This window comes from Oxyura jamaicensis, chromosome 7 (genome assembly GCF_011077185.1).
Source record: "Oxyura jamaicensis isolate SHBP4307 breed ruddy duck chromosome 7, BPBGC_Ojam_1.0, whole genome shotgun sequence".
Lineage (NCBI taxonomy): Eukaryota > Metazoa > Chordata > Aves > Anseriformes > Anatidae > Oxyura > Oxyura jamaicensis.
Window position 1 is genome coordinate 10,495,737 of NC_048899.1, and position 14,448 is coordinate 10,510,184.

General features: G+C 45.4%; 1 long non-coding RNA gene across 1 annotated transcript; it reads left to right on the forward strand.

Annotated features, from left to right (window-relative positions):
* The first annotated feature begins 6,704 nt into the window (after window positions 1-6,704).
* LOC118169815 lies at window positions 6,705-14,392 on the forward strand. The gene is made up of 2 exons (XR_004752289.1): window positions 6,705-7,252; window positions 11,530-14,392. It is a non-coding gene; the product is annotated as an uncharacterized LOC118169815 (long non-coding RNA).
* The last annotated feature ends 56 nt before the right edge of the window (window positions 14,393-14,448 follow it).

Here is a 14,448-nt window from a genome sequence, read left to right on the forward strand (position 1 = left end):
CCGCCGCTAACGAGCCGGTGGCACCGCTCACTCGTTTAGCACCGCAGAGCTGACAGTAGCCAATCAGCCCGTCGGGGGGAGCGGGGAGAGCCCGTCAGGCGCAGCAGGAATAATTGGAGGGAGCTCCTAATTAATTTGATAATAACCCTATCCTGCACTAACACACTCCACATGCAAAAATGGGTAAAAAGTGCCAATTAGCGGTGGAAGGGGAAGGAAGCGCGTGGTGGGGATTCGGAGATCTTCGCAGCCAGCTCCTCGGGGCGCGCAGGTGTGCGGGGCCTGGCCTGAGGCAGCCACGCTCAGCGGCGTCGCGCTGAGGGGCAAGCTCGCGGCCTGGGCAGCCGCTGCCCCTCAGCGCTGAGGAACCACGTCCCTAACACGCTATGAGGGCATTTGTGCGGATTTCCATCAGAAGGAAGGTTTTTCTCCTTTAGTTCTGTGAGGTCAGGAGTGCCAGGCAGTGTGGCTCGTGCCAGCGCTGGTGTCGTGTCGGCCCAAGGAGGCACCAGCAAAGCCTGTGGTGGGCCGGGCACCCGCGGCAGCCACGACAAGCTGCTGGTAGCCCAAACATCAGGTTTAGGATTTCATTTCTAAGTACTGACGTTGGCCTGCCACCAGCATTTAAGATAGTTTTTTTTTTTTTTTTTTTTTTTTTAAGTCAGTGACAACCTGGTTTGTATTTTCACCTCCGAATTTTCTCAAAACTCTCAACATTCTGTAGTACAGCCTAATCACAGGGCAAAAACTAGCTGATAATGCAATACGGTTTTCAGAAAACAGCCAACTTGGATCAAATTATACATTGTTAAAGTTTTAACAGGTATTCCATACCTATCACTTTAAAACTCCCATAAAGCATGCAGCTGCTATAATGAGCTCCAGCTTGCTCTCTGGGCAAATATGAAAGTTGTTTTTCTATTCATGTTTGTGAACACAAACACAAGTCCAAGCTCGATGGATGCTATTGTGATTGCTGGAACAGACAGGTGGTGTTTTACTTTCCTGATTCGTGCTGTACAAAGCAAAGACCACGTGCAAGAAGCTACACAGCAGTTTGCAAGGCTGGCAATGAGGGGAGGTTCCAAGCATACAGAGCCACATCTCCCAGGCCTTACTGAGGGCAAGTGCAGGAAAAAGGGATGGTAATGCAAAGAACTATTCTTACAGCAGCTGCATATCCAACGAGCAGGGGGTGAATTCCAGTATCTTGGTACGAGAACCTGTTTCCAGGCACAGAAAAGGTGACGGCTGGGACAATGCTGGTGCTCCCAGCGCTGCAGTGCCCCCCATTGCCAGAGCTCCAACCTCCAGGGCCCATAGCTGGGGAATAGATGTGTGGGATGGAAGCCGCAAGGTAATCTCCACAGGGTGGGGATGCCTGTGCCGGCAGGGAAAGATGTGTGTGGGGAGAGCAGACCCCAGCCCTGCAGCCCAGCTGAGCGACCCTAGTGCTGCCCACTGCTGTTTGTCACCTGAGGTAGCCCGAGAAGTTTGTACCTGTGTGATGATGCCAAGCAAGGCATCATCCCTCCTTACACGGCAATGTGCTTATAATTGAGGCCAGATCTCAGGTTTAAAATTAAGCCCCCAAAAAATATGAAAACAAAGCAAACAAGCACCCCTCCCTCCCAACATTCATAATCCTCTTTAAAAGGCACCAACTTAAAATGAGGCACAAACCTGGCACCTCGCCACAGGACTGCACCATTTTTAACTGACCCCATATGTAAAATCAACCTGAGTGAGCTGTTAAATACTTTAATCCAGCCCTCCAGCCCCCTAGAGGCATGCTTCTCCTGTGAACTCTGGAGCCAAATTTCTGCAAAAGCAAGCTTTAGATCTGGAAACATTAACTACCCTCCCATGTAGTCAGAGAATAAAAGTCTTCACTGGGACATAACAAAGAGCCTACCAAACGCACCAGTTACAGGTAAGGCAGACTTTGTGTCTCACTGCTGTGCAATGCAGAATTGCAAAGCGGTGTGAATCCTAAATCCCGGCCCCGGCAGCCACTGGGGCAAGGAGGCTGTGTCTGGGAGCACCCACCCTCTGCAAGGTGTTCACACAGGAACTTTGCTCATACAGTAGATCATAAAAACTCTATGTTTCAAACACTTAAAAATAACATTTAGGTAAATATGGATCGGCATTATGGGTGAGATTAATAACCCAAAGCAAGCAGGACAGATAGCTCTCCTAGCAGAAGCTGAACAACCACAAGAAACATCCCACGTGCTGGTGTCTTGTTTCGGACACACTCAGCTTTGTGATGGAGTTGCCTGATTGCTTTTCTCCATTTCAAGTAAAAGCTCCCTGCCAGCTACCTGTTCCTTTCTCCCAGGAAGCACTCGCAGCTGGGAAGTGCTGCTGTTAGCGGCACCACTCCAGTTACTGGTGACAGCAGAGCTGTCTTGCTGTGGGATGGCGATGTAGGGAGGCTCTCCTTCCCACCACGTGGAGCTCAGAAGGCATCAGCTGTAGGCAGGATCCCTGAAAAAGCCTCCACATTGCACGGCTGCCAGCAAGCACATGGCACAGGAGGAGGACTCTGCCCCATCCCTGGTAATTTATTAATTTGCATTGCCGTACATCCGATTCACCCCCCAGCAGAAAGAAGAAATAAAGCACTGTCTTTCCTTAGAGCAGAGACCAGAACTGATGCACAGGACATACTTAAGTGATTTTTGCTGCTGTTGTCGTTTTAAACAACAAAACTTTGATGTATTTGATGCAGGAAATGACATGGTTTCTCTATAGCTACATTTCTATGAAATCTTAAGTGAAAGATTGCTTCCAGCAGAACACCCTGATTAAATCTGAAGAGATTTAGCAAAAATTACAATTTCGAGGCCCAATTAATTTTCTGATTAAGAAGTCAAGATGGGTAAGGAACTGGGAAAGAGCAGCTGAGATCCTAGTCTTTCTCCTTGAATATGCTTCTGTTTGTTAATAAAGTTTTAAAAACCAGGGGACAGGAGAATAAAAGGGTGACCTTTGATGTATGTGATCTGCCATAAACTAGAACCAGTCCTCCGGATTTTTGCTTGTCAGCTTTGCATTTACTAAACAGAAGTTGCCTTTAAAGATAATTTAACATGATTACAGGTTTCTCTCTCAGACTGAAGTTCTCTCTTAAAAGTAACCTATGTACATTGCTTCTGTTTTAGAAAAAGGCCTGAAAGTTTTGAAAATCAATGCTTCCTGCTCGTCTCTCTTTTATGATATCTTAAAGACATCCGAAATCTTGTCCTTTTTTTTTTTTTTTTTTTTTTTTTTTCCTGGAGAAATTTCTAGATGATCTGGGTTTCTCTGTGAGGCGAGAGGGGCTTCCTTGCTTCTGCAGGAGAAAGTCAGTTCCTCAGAAAACGAGCTTTTCTTATAAATATATTCGTAACCATCATAAAAATGAAAACAGCCTGAATAAAAACCATTTCCAGGCACTGAATTAGGACATCACTTGCTCAGAAGAAGTGAGCCCGCATCATCCAGTTCTGTCATCAACCAGAGCCATGCGGAACAGATGTGCCAATTCACTGCTTAAAAACATACAACTGAGAACCAAAAACCAGGCTTCTTTAGGTCTTTTTCACACACCAACGGTCAAACAGCAAGTTATTTTCAAGTAATACTGAGTAGCGCTTATTTCTATAGATCCGTGTTCCTAACCAAATACAAAAGCCTCAGTTTAAACCTTTGGCTGAAAAGGGGAAAAAAAAATAAAAAATTCCCTGGATCAGGGAATTCGAGAGACTTCCCCCTGCCTGAGGCAGACACATACAAGTCCTAGAACAAGGGGTTACCTAAAAAAGTAAGGGGAAAAAACCACCCAGGAGTAAAGTAGACTATACTGAGAATCCAATATACTGCAGGTAGTGAAAATTGTCTAACCCCCTGAAGTTTGCAATGCTCGTCTAAAGTACTGTATACTCTGTAAGTAAAACCTCCTGCCCCAGAAATCCAAGGGAGGGTGAAAGAACTCACTTGAAGGTTTGTCTCTTTGAAAAAGACCTGAGGAAAGGAAAAAAAAGGTCCATTTCAGGGCTCGCAGAATAAGTGTATTTAGATACTCCTCCTTAAGAAAAGACCCAGATGCAAGCAAGGTTTGTGCCATAGTTTAAATCCAGGTTCCCAGAAAAAAACTTGCTTACAGAAAGATCAGAAGATCTGAGGATCATTACTGCAGAGGATTCTGAGAAATTATCTCCTAATACACAGTTGAAGACAGAACTAGTCTTGGTCTCTCTTTGGCTTGAACCTCTACTGAAATTTAATGCTGACAAATCAAAAAGGGATATATCCAGAATCCGTAACCCTGATAAAAATGGGAAATCTGTATCATCTTAATCAAAGGATATGCCACCCTGAGCTGGATCTGTGTCTTGTCCCTTGGCCTCATATGACTCCTGTGTGCTAGAGGTTAAGGGTTTGTTAAAGAATATCGGTTTTGATTAAGTGTCACATACGGTGTAAAACATCCTCTTTATCATTGGAAGTGAAGGTTGGGGGCCAGACAGTGCCTTTTAGAGAGCTTCTAATATAAATTAGGTGTCTTAGGTAATGGGTGGTTTTCAGGCAGGATTGATCTTTCTGTGGTCCAGTGAAAGTAGGTGTGTTTGGTGAGATGTCACAAAAGCAAGCTTCCTGGCACCTATACTAATGGGCTGGTTACCCCTTTTGGAGTAGGACTTGAAAAATATAGCACAGGAATCCCCCCTCCCCCTTCCTAACTTTTTCATTTTCTTGATGTAATGGGCAAAGGTCTATATATCCTTTACTCCTTTGGTATTTCAGTCCTTGTATTTGCAGTATCACTCAGTGAATCTTAAGCCACTCATCCTTTTAGTCACTTACAGCTCCCTAAACTTGCATGAACTTAAAGATGAAGCTGTTGTGAGTAGACTAGGTTACTTACTATTTTTATCAATGTACAGCCTTTAAAGAAAAACGTATCAAGTATACCATCACCACCACAACCAAATGATTTCTCTTCCCCATTAAGTCCTCCTCGGAAACTTTGATTGCACAGAGAACTAGGAAGAACTGTAGAGATGTTAAACCCTAAGTTCCCCTGCCTCAAAAATAAGAGCAAACACAAATTTCTATAGACTTCAAAACACGTCTGTATTTTCCTCTTTATGAAGCAGAAATTCTCTCGGCTTTGTGCAAAGAGTGGTATGATCAAAAGCACAAACTGAGCACATGAGAGCAGGAAGCTCTAATGCAGAACCTAACCATGGACCTCAGGTAAAGAGGGTATATACAAAATAAACCTTCCCTTTGTTCATTGACATGATGTAGTTAAAACTTTTCTGAAAAGTTTCCATGGATTTATGAAGAAGTGAAAGCACAAATGCACAGTTGGTATTGCAGGCTCACAAACCCAGCCAATGAAAAAAATCCCTAAGTCTTTAAATATGCAGGAATGTGTTGTAAACACTTTAGTATTTCACTGTTTCCCACATAGCTACTCATCATTTGAGCACCAGTAAATATTTTTTTTAAAAAAATACTTAGGTAATCAGGATACATAAATTTATTCTGATTCTTACCCAGAGCAGCTTCCTTGGTCCCAGTTAAACTAACCAGGATGGCCAGGACTTAGAACATAAATATCCTTAATTCACCAAAATTACTGCAAAGACAGAAAATGGAGACATTCCACTACTGCAAAGAAGGATTACAGAAATATCGGTGACTTTCTGCCGTATTCCACTTGCAGAGAATTTGCGGCACCTGAGTACTACTCAACGTATAAGAGATGGGAAGTGCTAGAAATGTCATGTCAGGCAGAAGTTTCCTGAATGATCAGTTCTGCACTTATTATTCCTTTTGTGCTGATTAACAGAAGTCATGACCAAAGGGTGACGGGATCCCTGCGATTTCTCCCTTTATCCCGTGGCCAGCCAGTGGCAGCAGCCGTGGCCGGACGGCCCAGCGGTGCGAGGAAGGACTGCCCGTTCTGTTTGAGGGCAAAGCGTGGGGAGCAGGGAGGCTTGCAGGCTCTCTGCCATGGGGGATTCACCGTGCCCTGCTGGCAGTCCTGGTTAGATGCAGGACAGCACCACGTATTTGAAAGGCAGCTAATGTGCGTGAGCAAATGCTGGTGGCAGAATATGCGAGAGAGGGAAGCAAAGGGTTTTGGCAACGCAGATCCACTATCAGAGAAATCTACCTAAAGGAGAAACACTGAAATCAAGACAAAATGGTTTCTCTTATTCCGTGTTCTATAGTGCCAGTACAGCAGTTTGAGATACCTACACATGTCCTACACATGCCTCTGAAGGACATCTCCTGCAGACCTTCCCAGCGCAAAAGCTCCCGGTACAGCAGCGACCCTTCAAGGCTTTGACCGTTTTCTGTGTATGGGTGGAGGAGGGAGGGGGAAAAAGTGACCTTTAAAGAACAGACCTATCCGCTTCCAGGGACAATTTTTATGAAATAGAGTATTAATTATTCGGTGCTCTTCCTAACTGCAAGTTCCTTGATAACTGTCCTGCACCCGCTTTGGTTTTATTGATTTCTAATTCCTATTAGCCTCTCTTCATTAGTAGGGTGAGGAGCGGCGGCTGTCCTGTGCTGCCACGCAGACCTGCCTCTGCCAGCCCCAGGCATGGTGTGCCCAGGGGTTTCACTGCCTTTCCTGAGCCCCCAGCCCACTGGAGGTGCTTGGTGCTGTGCTGTGGCCAGGTGACCGAGCCTGCGAGCGCGGCGTAAATCCCGTTCCTAATCCACATCACTTTTGGTAAGAACAAAAGCTGTGTGCAAATGAATATTTCCATCTTATTTCAAATTCTAGGTTTCAACTGCAATATTAATGCTATTTTACAGTGTAATTTACTTGTAATAATATGTCATTATTGCCATTTTACAGTTTTCTCTTAAAGTAGTAAAGAAAATGTTTTAAAAGGCACAAATAGCTGCAGCACAAATCTCCATTCAGCTTAAGAATCTGTGCTCTCCCGTCAGAATGGCACATAATTGAAAACAATGACATCCCCAATGCGCTGAACGCTCCCGTCATTACTGCATTTTTATTTTGGAATAAAGGAGCACGCTCACAGCTTTTTTCCCCTAAATAGTAAATATAAATTAAACATTTCTCTTCTGTTCCCATTTCTCTTTCTGTTCCTGGCATCTGCCAGGGCTGACCTCGAGCACTTCCCGCACGCGCATCCCAAGCCAGCAGGCTGCTGAGGCAGGAACCTCCACGGGAAGCTCAGAGAGCCCGCCTGAAACACCGCGCAAAAAGGTAGGAGAAGCGTCCTCACCTGGGAACGAGCCCCTGAGCATGGGAGCAGGGACGGCAGGAACTGCAGAAAACTCGGGCAAGCTGCCCAAAGCCAGGCTGTGGGTGAAGGGATGGAGGCGTCGCAAGGAAGAAGGCATCACTGAACGGAGACGACATCCTTGTTGCAGTAATTGTCCACCAGTTGTGTTCCCATCTCTCCTGCAGATCTTTAGAGCAGAACTGATGCAGCGTTAGCTGATGAATAAGAGAACTCACCCTGGGGAAGAGCAGTCTTTCCTCTGTGAAAGGTTCTGCAAATGTTAAAGGCAGGACCCCAGCGTTAGTTATGAAAAATACAAAATGCCCATGGTCAGACTTCAGGAGCAGCCGTCTGATGAACAAATGGGACACAAGGTTGCTGTCAGGAAGTAAAACATCTTCATATAAACTTTCCACCCTAACATGGAGAGTGAAGAGAGACTAGATGTGTCTTTAAAAATCCCTTCTAACCCAAACCATTCTACAATTCTATGACAGTTAAAATTGCAAATCGCAATGTTAGGGCACATTCAAGACAAGAAGCTGATGCCAGGCAGCCAGCACAGCCCCACCAAGGGCAAATCGTGCCTGACCAACCAACACAAGCTGTTCTATTATTCTATGATTCAAAGTTTATTTTCAATTACTCTTCATCCTTACTTACTTAAGGGTGTACTTGTCGGCATCCCTGGAATATTGCAACCATTCCGTTTACCAGGGTGGAGCCTAGAGTCAATGGATGCAAGCAGTCTGTACAGGGAAGTCCTAAACCGACATATCTGTGTGGGGAAAAAAAGAAGAAAAAAAAAAAAAAAGAAAGAAATAGAGGCTCACAGGGTGTGGTGGGGCTGTGCACATGTCTGGAAGCACCAGCGCTTCCAACCAGCAGCAGGACCGAGCCACGGCCGCTCACCAGCCTGGGGAACTGTCCAGCTTCCCTGGCCATGCTGCGGCTTGGGCATGTTTCTTGTCTAAACTGCTCTGTAATTTAAACACTTCACAGCAGCCTGTGATGAAAGATGGCCCAAACTGCCAGATCCTTGCATTTCTGAAAGCCGTTCCCACCACATCAAATCTCTGGCTGCCGTGGCCGTGCCCGGGGGCAGCACTGCTTGCAGCTGTCTTGGTGCCGCAGCACAGCTCCTGCGAGAGCCTACAGCTGCAAGGCTGCAGGTTACATCAAGTCATCTCTGGCAGTCTGGGAGCTCGTGCCAGTAGTGACTGCTGATTTGTGCCGCATTTCCAAAAACAAACAAACAAAAAAAAACATGATTTCGCACTGCGATCTCTACCTGAATTCAGCAAAAAATATTCAGTGACTAGCAAAACACCAGTAAACAAAAGCAGATCAAGATGATGTTGCTATAATAACAGATTACTATTTTTTGTCCTTGCAAAAGCCCTGATTAGACCAAGGGCCTCATGAATAAGTCAGGAGGGGGCTCAGCCACCCCATGTGAGAGAGTGCAGGAGCCCAGCACAGCCAGCGAGGGGCCAGGCACTGCTCGGAAAGAGGCGAGGGCCTGGCTGACCTACGGCAGTTATCAGGGGGGCTGCTGATTTTCTTAATAACCTGGGCCAGATTTTCATAAACTAATTTAGCATAAACTAATACGGCTCTGCTGAAGCTGAGAGCGCTGCCAGTTTGTGACAGCAGAAACTGACCCTTGGCTACATCTAATCCCTTTTTTATGCAAGTCTTCATTCTTGTTTTATGCAAGTCTGCATTATCTTAGTGAAGAATTGTACCTCAGTGAGAATATTCCCCACTACAGCCACAAGCAGCAGACTTTGCTCTTACTCAATGGATGGGGAACTCCACCAGCTGAAGTATGCTTCCAGCTCTGCAAGTGCACCTCGCATTGATTGCTGATCTTAGATCTGCAATTGCATAATTACTGAACTAAGAGAAAATTACTTTTTGCTCGAGAGTGCTAGGACAGCTCTGAATCCATGAATGACTCACCCTCAGGCACTGGTGTTTAATTTATGAGCTATTTATCTCCTTGCACACACCCCAGCACAAACAATTATACATAGTAATTTGTTGATCTTATCGCGGCTGTTTGATGCTACTACTGCTACCTCCAATAATGCTGTGCTTTGAAACTTAAGCAGGATTTATAACCAAACTCAGGTACTTCACACACAATTCAGGTTTCAGAGAAGTTTAACTCTTCAGCTGCTACAAGGGCTTGCAGACAATTTTTGAAGGAGAGCAAATGTTGTGTTTTCTGCTGCCCAACATGGCAACACAGCCCTTCAGCAGCAGCAGAGTCCTGCTGGGAGCCGGTCCTGCCCTCACACGGCACGGGGTTTTGGGGGCTCCTACCACAACCAGCGCTGAGCACGGGCAAATCCCCGCTCCAGCATTCACGCACTGAGCTGCTGCATTTCCGTCTGAGCCGTTCTTTGTGGTGCTCAGGCTCCCTTCTAGGATCTTTTTACATCGGCAACAGCTTTCCTAACGACTGAATGAAGACGTCATTGCCTTTGAAGTTATTTCATGTTTACCACGAATCAACATTTGTGGATGCCTTTGTGCAGCCTTACTTTTTTTCTTTGTTCTCGGGAGCAGAAACCAAACTTGGGGGCACACCGTGCTTACCTTGGGCTGTACCTCAGGGATGCAGCCCCTCTGTGGCCAGAAGGCAGTGAAGGTGCTCACAAATAGGTCTCCCAAGTCCCCCGCACGAACCTCTCACCTTCCTTGCATGCTGCCACAAGCATTGAGCTCACCAAAATACAGCAAGTTACCTGGGTACGAGAGATACAAGTAGGGAGGTGATTTAAGTCTGCACTTCAAAGTCCAGGCTGAAATTAGACATCACATTGGAACTGACGCTGCTGCTGCCAGCGAGGAGGAGGAAGAGAAAGGAGGAAGGTCTGCCAGAGCTGGGGCAGGGCACATTGCACTTGGGTCACCAAGGACAAAAGCCTGATCAATGCAGAGCAGCACTTCTTCCAACACCATCCCCATGGAAATAGCCCTTGGCATGCTATTTATCCGTGCTTGGACATACCCAGATATAATCTCAGCCTTCTGAATCCCTTCTGCTGTGCAGATTTCCTGCCCCACAGGGGCCCAAAGCCAAGGACCTTCCCCTCCTGCAGCAGCGCTGGAGCCGCGGAGGGCAGGAAGACGCGCGCGCCTCTGCTCAGCCAGCCCCGCCTGCAGGCCCGCTGACTGTCCCAGGCAGATGTCAACTGGGAACTTCTGCATCGCACGTGCTCCTGGAGCAGCAGCAGATTTTAGTTTCGTTATGGTTTGTAAAGCTGTGCTGAACACATACATCCTGCGTGTAGGAAATAAACTGCTACAGGCAATCTGCAAATGCACGGAGCTATAACGAGCTCTGATGAGCAGGCACATACCCAATCATCTGTTTATGACGGCAAGTACACACATGTAACTTATTTCACAATATGCAACACGCTGCCATATGTGTCTGTTCTGATAGATCAGGAACTGGCACTACCTGTAGATAGAAGCCAAGAAATAACTGCTTCAAAGACAGCCTTGAAACACGGAATGGACTTTAAAACTTTCAAAGCCCAACCAGCACGCAGCTCTTCCACTCTGCCGGGATACTGTGATGAATCCCACTACTTTGATTTCATTTTTTTTTTCAAAGCCTCCAGTGGTTTTCCTGGTTTAATTCAAGCAAAATGGTAGGATTAGCATAATCAAACATATGGAATTAGTATTGGGAGAGTATAAATTAAAACAAGTGATTATTAGTTTTAAACAATTACCAACTTTTAATGATCCTCTCCCCACACCCTTCGTGAGCTGAGTTCAAGAGAGGAGAAAAATGTTAAAACTTAGCAGCATTTTTTTAAACTGGCAACTGTTTTGTGTTCTTTGCTCTTTGAAAACTCAGTTTTACCGCCATACCTTGCAGCTGGCAGGAGTGATGCTCGGCATTCATCCACCTGGTGAAAAGGGCCACGCAGCGTCCCACTGCCAGCCAACACGGTGAGGAGCAGCTGGGCTCTGCCGGGATGGTCTGAGGAAGGCAGGCAGCCACAAGAGCATGGGAGGCTGCGTGAGAAGGCACATTGCTGACACCTGAGTCGTGATGAGGGTGATTGGCCAGCTCGCCGTGCAGGAGCACACTCCTGACAGCTTTCCGAGGCAGCAGCCACCAGCAGCATCGCTCCAGCACCGGGAGCTACCCAGCTACGGTGCAGCCGCTTCACTGGGGGTTTGTTCAGCCATGGGGATGAAAGAAAATAACACGGCGTTTTCACAGCAGGCTCTCTGACATGAAAATTCCTTGACCAGCCAGACCCTGGGCAGAGGTCAGAGAGAACCCTGAGTGATGAAGGGAAGAAGGCGGATAGGAACCTGCAGCAGGTAAGAGCAATGCTCCAGAGAAGGTAAATCATTTAAAATAGTTATGATCGTGCTACAGAGCTGGTCAAAGTCATTGAAAAACTAAATAAACATGACATTAAGCCAGTAATCCCCCCATTTTTATTTTTTATTTTTTAAGGCTTTAATCAAAATACAATACCAGGAAGGACATTAAAGAGGCCGTGCTCTTCACTGGTGCTTGCGGGTAGCCTTTGAAGAAAAGTAGCTTTGGAGAAGACGTACGAATGGCAGCAGCAGGTCAGACCACAGTCCCATCCCGTCCTGCACCCCAGTTTGTGATGGTGGCCAACTGATGCCCCACAGCAGAGAGCAAAACCAGAGCCAACATATACTTACCAGCTTTTCACCAGCTGCCAGCAATTTGTGACTTAAGGACTCCAAGTGCAGAGGTGATGCCTTTAACATTTATTTATTTATTTATTTATTTTAATCCCACCAACGATTTCTCCCCTCCCCACACCAAACGTTTTGTCCAAGTATTTTTGAACCCTCACCAACTTCCAGCATCAACTTTTTGTGGCAAGAAGTGCACAGCTGAAACCATGGAAAATAAATACCCTTTTCTTTGTTTTAGCCTGTCACCCACACTAGCCTGCACGTGTTTATGAAGACACTTAAGACACCAACACCTATGTTTATGAAGACATTTCCTTCATTCCTCTGTGGAATATTCTGACCACACTGATGCTCAGCTGGGCAGCCGAGAGGTGGCCAGCTACATCCTGGTGGCTCTCATCCTGCCAAAATATTTCCTTCAATTTTCAGTTAGCAGGAAAAACACACCGAATTTCCAGGCAGTTAGGAGTTCATGTGTGTGTATGCCCACTATTTTACTTCAGGTAGCCTACAATGGAAACAACATCATGATAATATTCAATATTTTGAATCCCACAGAAAGCCCAAGCCTTCTCCCCTCGTGTTGTTTTGGGAAATGCTGATTAGGAGAGAAAATTTTATCCCACATGAGAGGTATCCTTGAGTACAAGTAGTCTTTAAAAGTTAAAGCTCCGTGCTTCTGAACAGCCTGAAATGTCACGTAGCGGAGCATCCAAGTGCAGCACCTAAATATTGTTATTGATGCTGTCAGTGAAGACCACAAAAAGCCCTGTTTTGTCTACAGCAAAGTTATTTGAACATGCTTGCAAACTGAATCCACAGGAGTGAATGGGAGGGGTTAGTACTCCTCTGCAAAACCCCCTACTTCCCATATTTTGGAAGAACAGTGCCTAAAATCCCCTCCCACCCTTCTCCATTTGGGGGAATAAAATGTCTCCTTCCGCTCACCATCATCTGCCTCAGTTTGTATGGGCCATCAAGACTTCGGTAGGAGTATGCAGTTATAGATTTCTTTACTTTAAAAAAAATAATGAGTCAGATGGATACATTGCACCTGGAATCACCTGCACAGGTTGAAATGCATAAATGATGTGTGCTTGGCTTACATTAAAATCACAGTTCTATTTAAAACAGAGCATTTGAAACTTGTTACGGCTATCTACAGGTTTTTAGGAGTGGTACATCTTAAACATATACAACCACTGAAGAGAAACACAGACTGCACGCATTCAATGCAGCAGTTACCACAAGTCACCAGAGATGGGAGTAACAAAGCTTTTCAGATTTTTCTTTCTTTCGTTTAATAAAACTTCTTTTATTCTGGAATAATTTATTAGCTTCAGTAGTTAAAAAGAACACCAAAATAGAAAAAGAAAGCTGAAATATATGCCATGTTTCAGTATATATTTCTTTGAAGATGTCGCAAAGTTTTTAAGTTCAGTTTCTATTTTCAGAATATTGTAATAGCGTCAAAAAACTGCCTGTCTAGAACAACTTACTTCAATTTTTAACTATTTATTTTTAGAACAGGGGCATCTTGTGAAGTAAAAACATTCAAACAAATACGGCTTGCTAAATGTAATGAAGAGAAGCAACAATACAAAGGAATCCATTAATTGTGCAGTGCTTTCTAACAACTTCTTCATTTATACATATAGTAATTAGGGGGCATGGGAATACTTTGGAAGCCAGAATGGATTTCAGATAGACAAGACAACACGTTTAGCTGGTACCAGCGCAGCAAAGAGGTGACTTCTCTTTTCCCAGCACATACACTCCGCTTCTCTCTCACCTTTCCCTGTGTCTGTAGCCCAAGCATGAGCCCTTCTCTGTGACTAGCACTTTGCTGACTTCCAAGAGAAACGGGCAGGTTCTACTTTCTTTTGGATTTGACTTTTAAACACAATATTTGGTGCTCCTAATTTTTTCTCAATTACACAACATCAAAATAATGCCAAGAACAAACACCAGCTGCACCAGGGAAACGATACAAAAGAGAATTTCAAGGGCTGCAAAACACATGAAGTCCTAATTTCCCTGCCTTCAAATACTCTCCCCCCTCCTGCCACCATGAAAAAGGAGAAGCTCTTTAAAACAAAATCAACAACTATGTATTGAAGTCATCTGCCCTCCCTCTTTCTCCTGAGTTCAGTTAAAGGCACGAAGCCAACTTTTCCACAATAAGCCTCCTGGCTTTGACTGACCCATGCCTTGCTCTTTCAGGGACAAGCACTGAAGCTCAAAGGCGGCGTCTCGAGGGAAGCCTCAGTGCAGGACATGACCAGCGCTCCCCAAATCTCACACGTGGAGGGGAAGACAGACAGTGAGACGTTGCCTTTTTGAAGTTTATAACAGTTTATAACAAGCAAATTTATCACAGTGATGCGAGAGGTCTGACACACCAGTAAGCCATGGGTAACACCCGCATCTCCCCCAGCCGTGACCCGCTGAATCTGTAGCT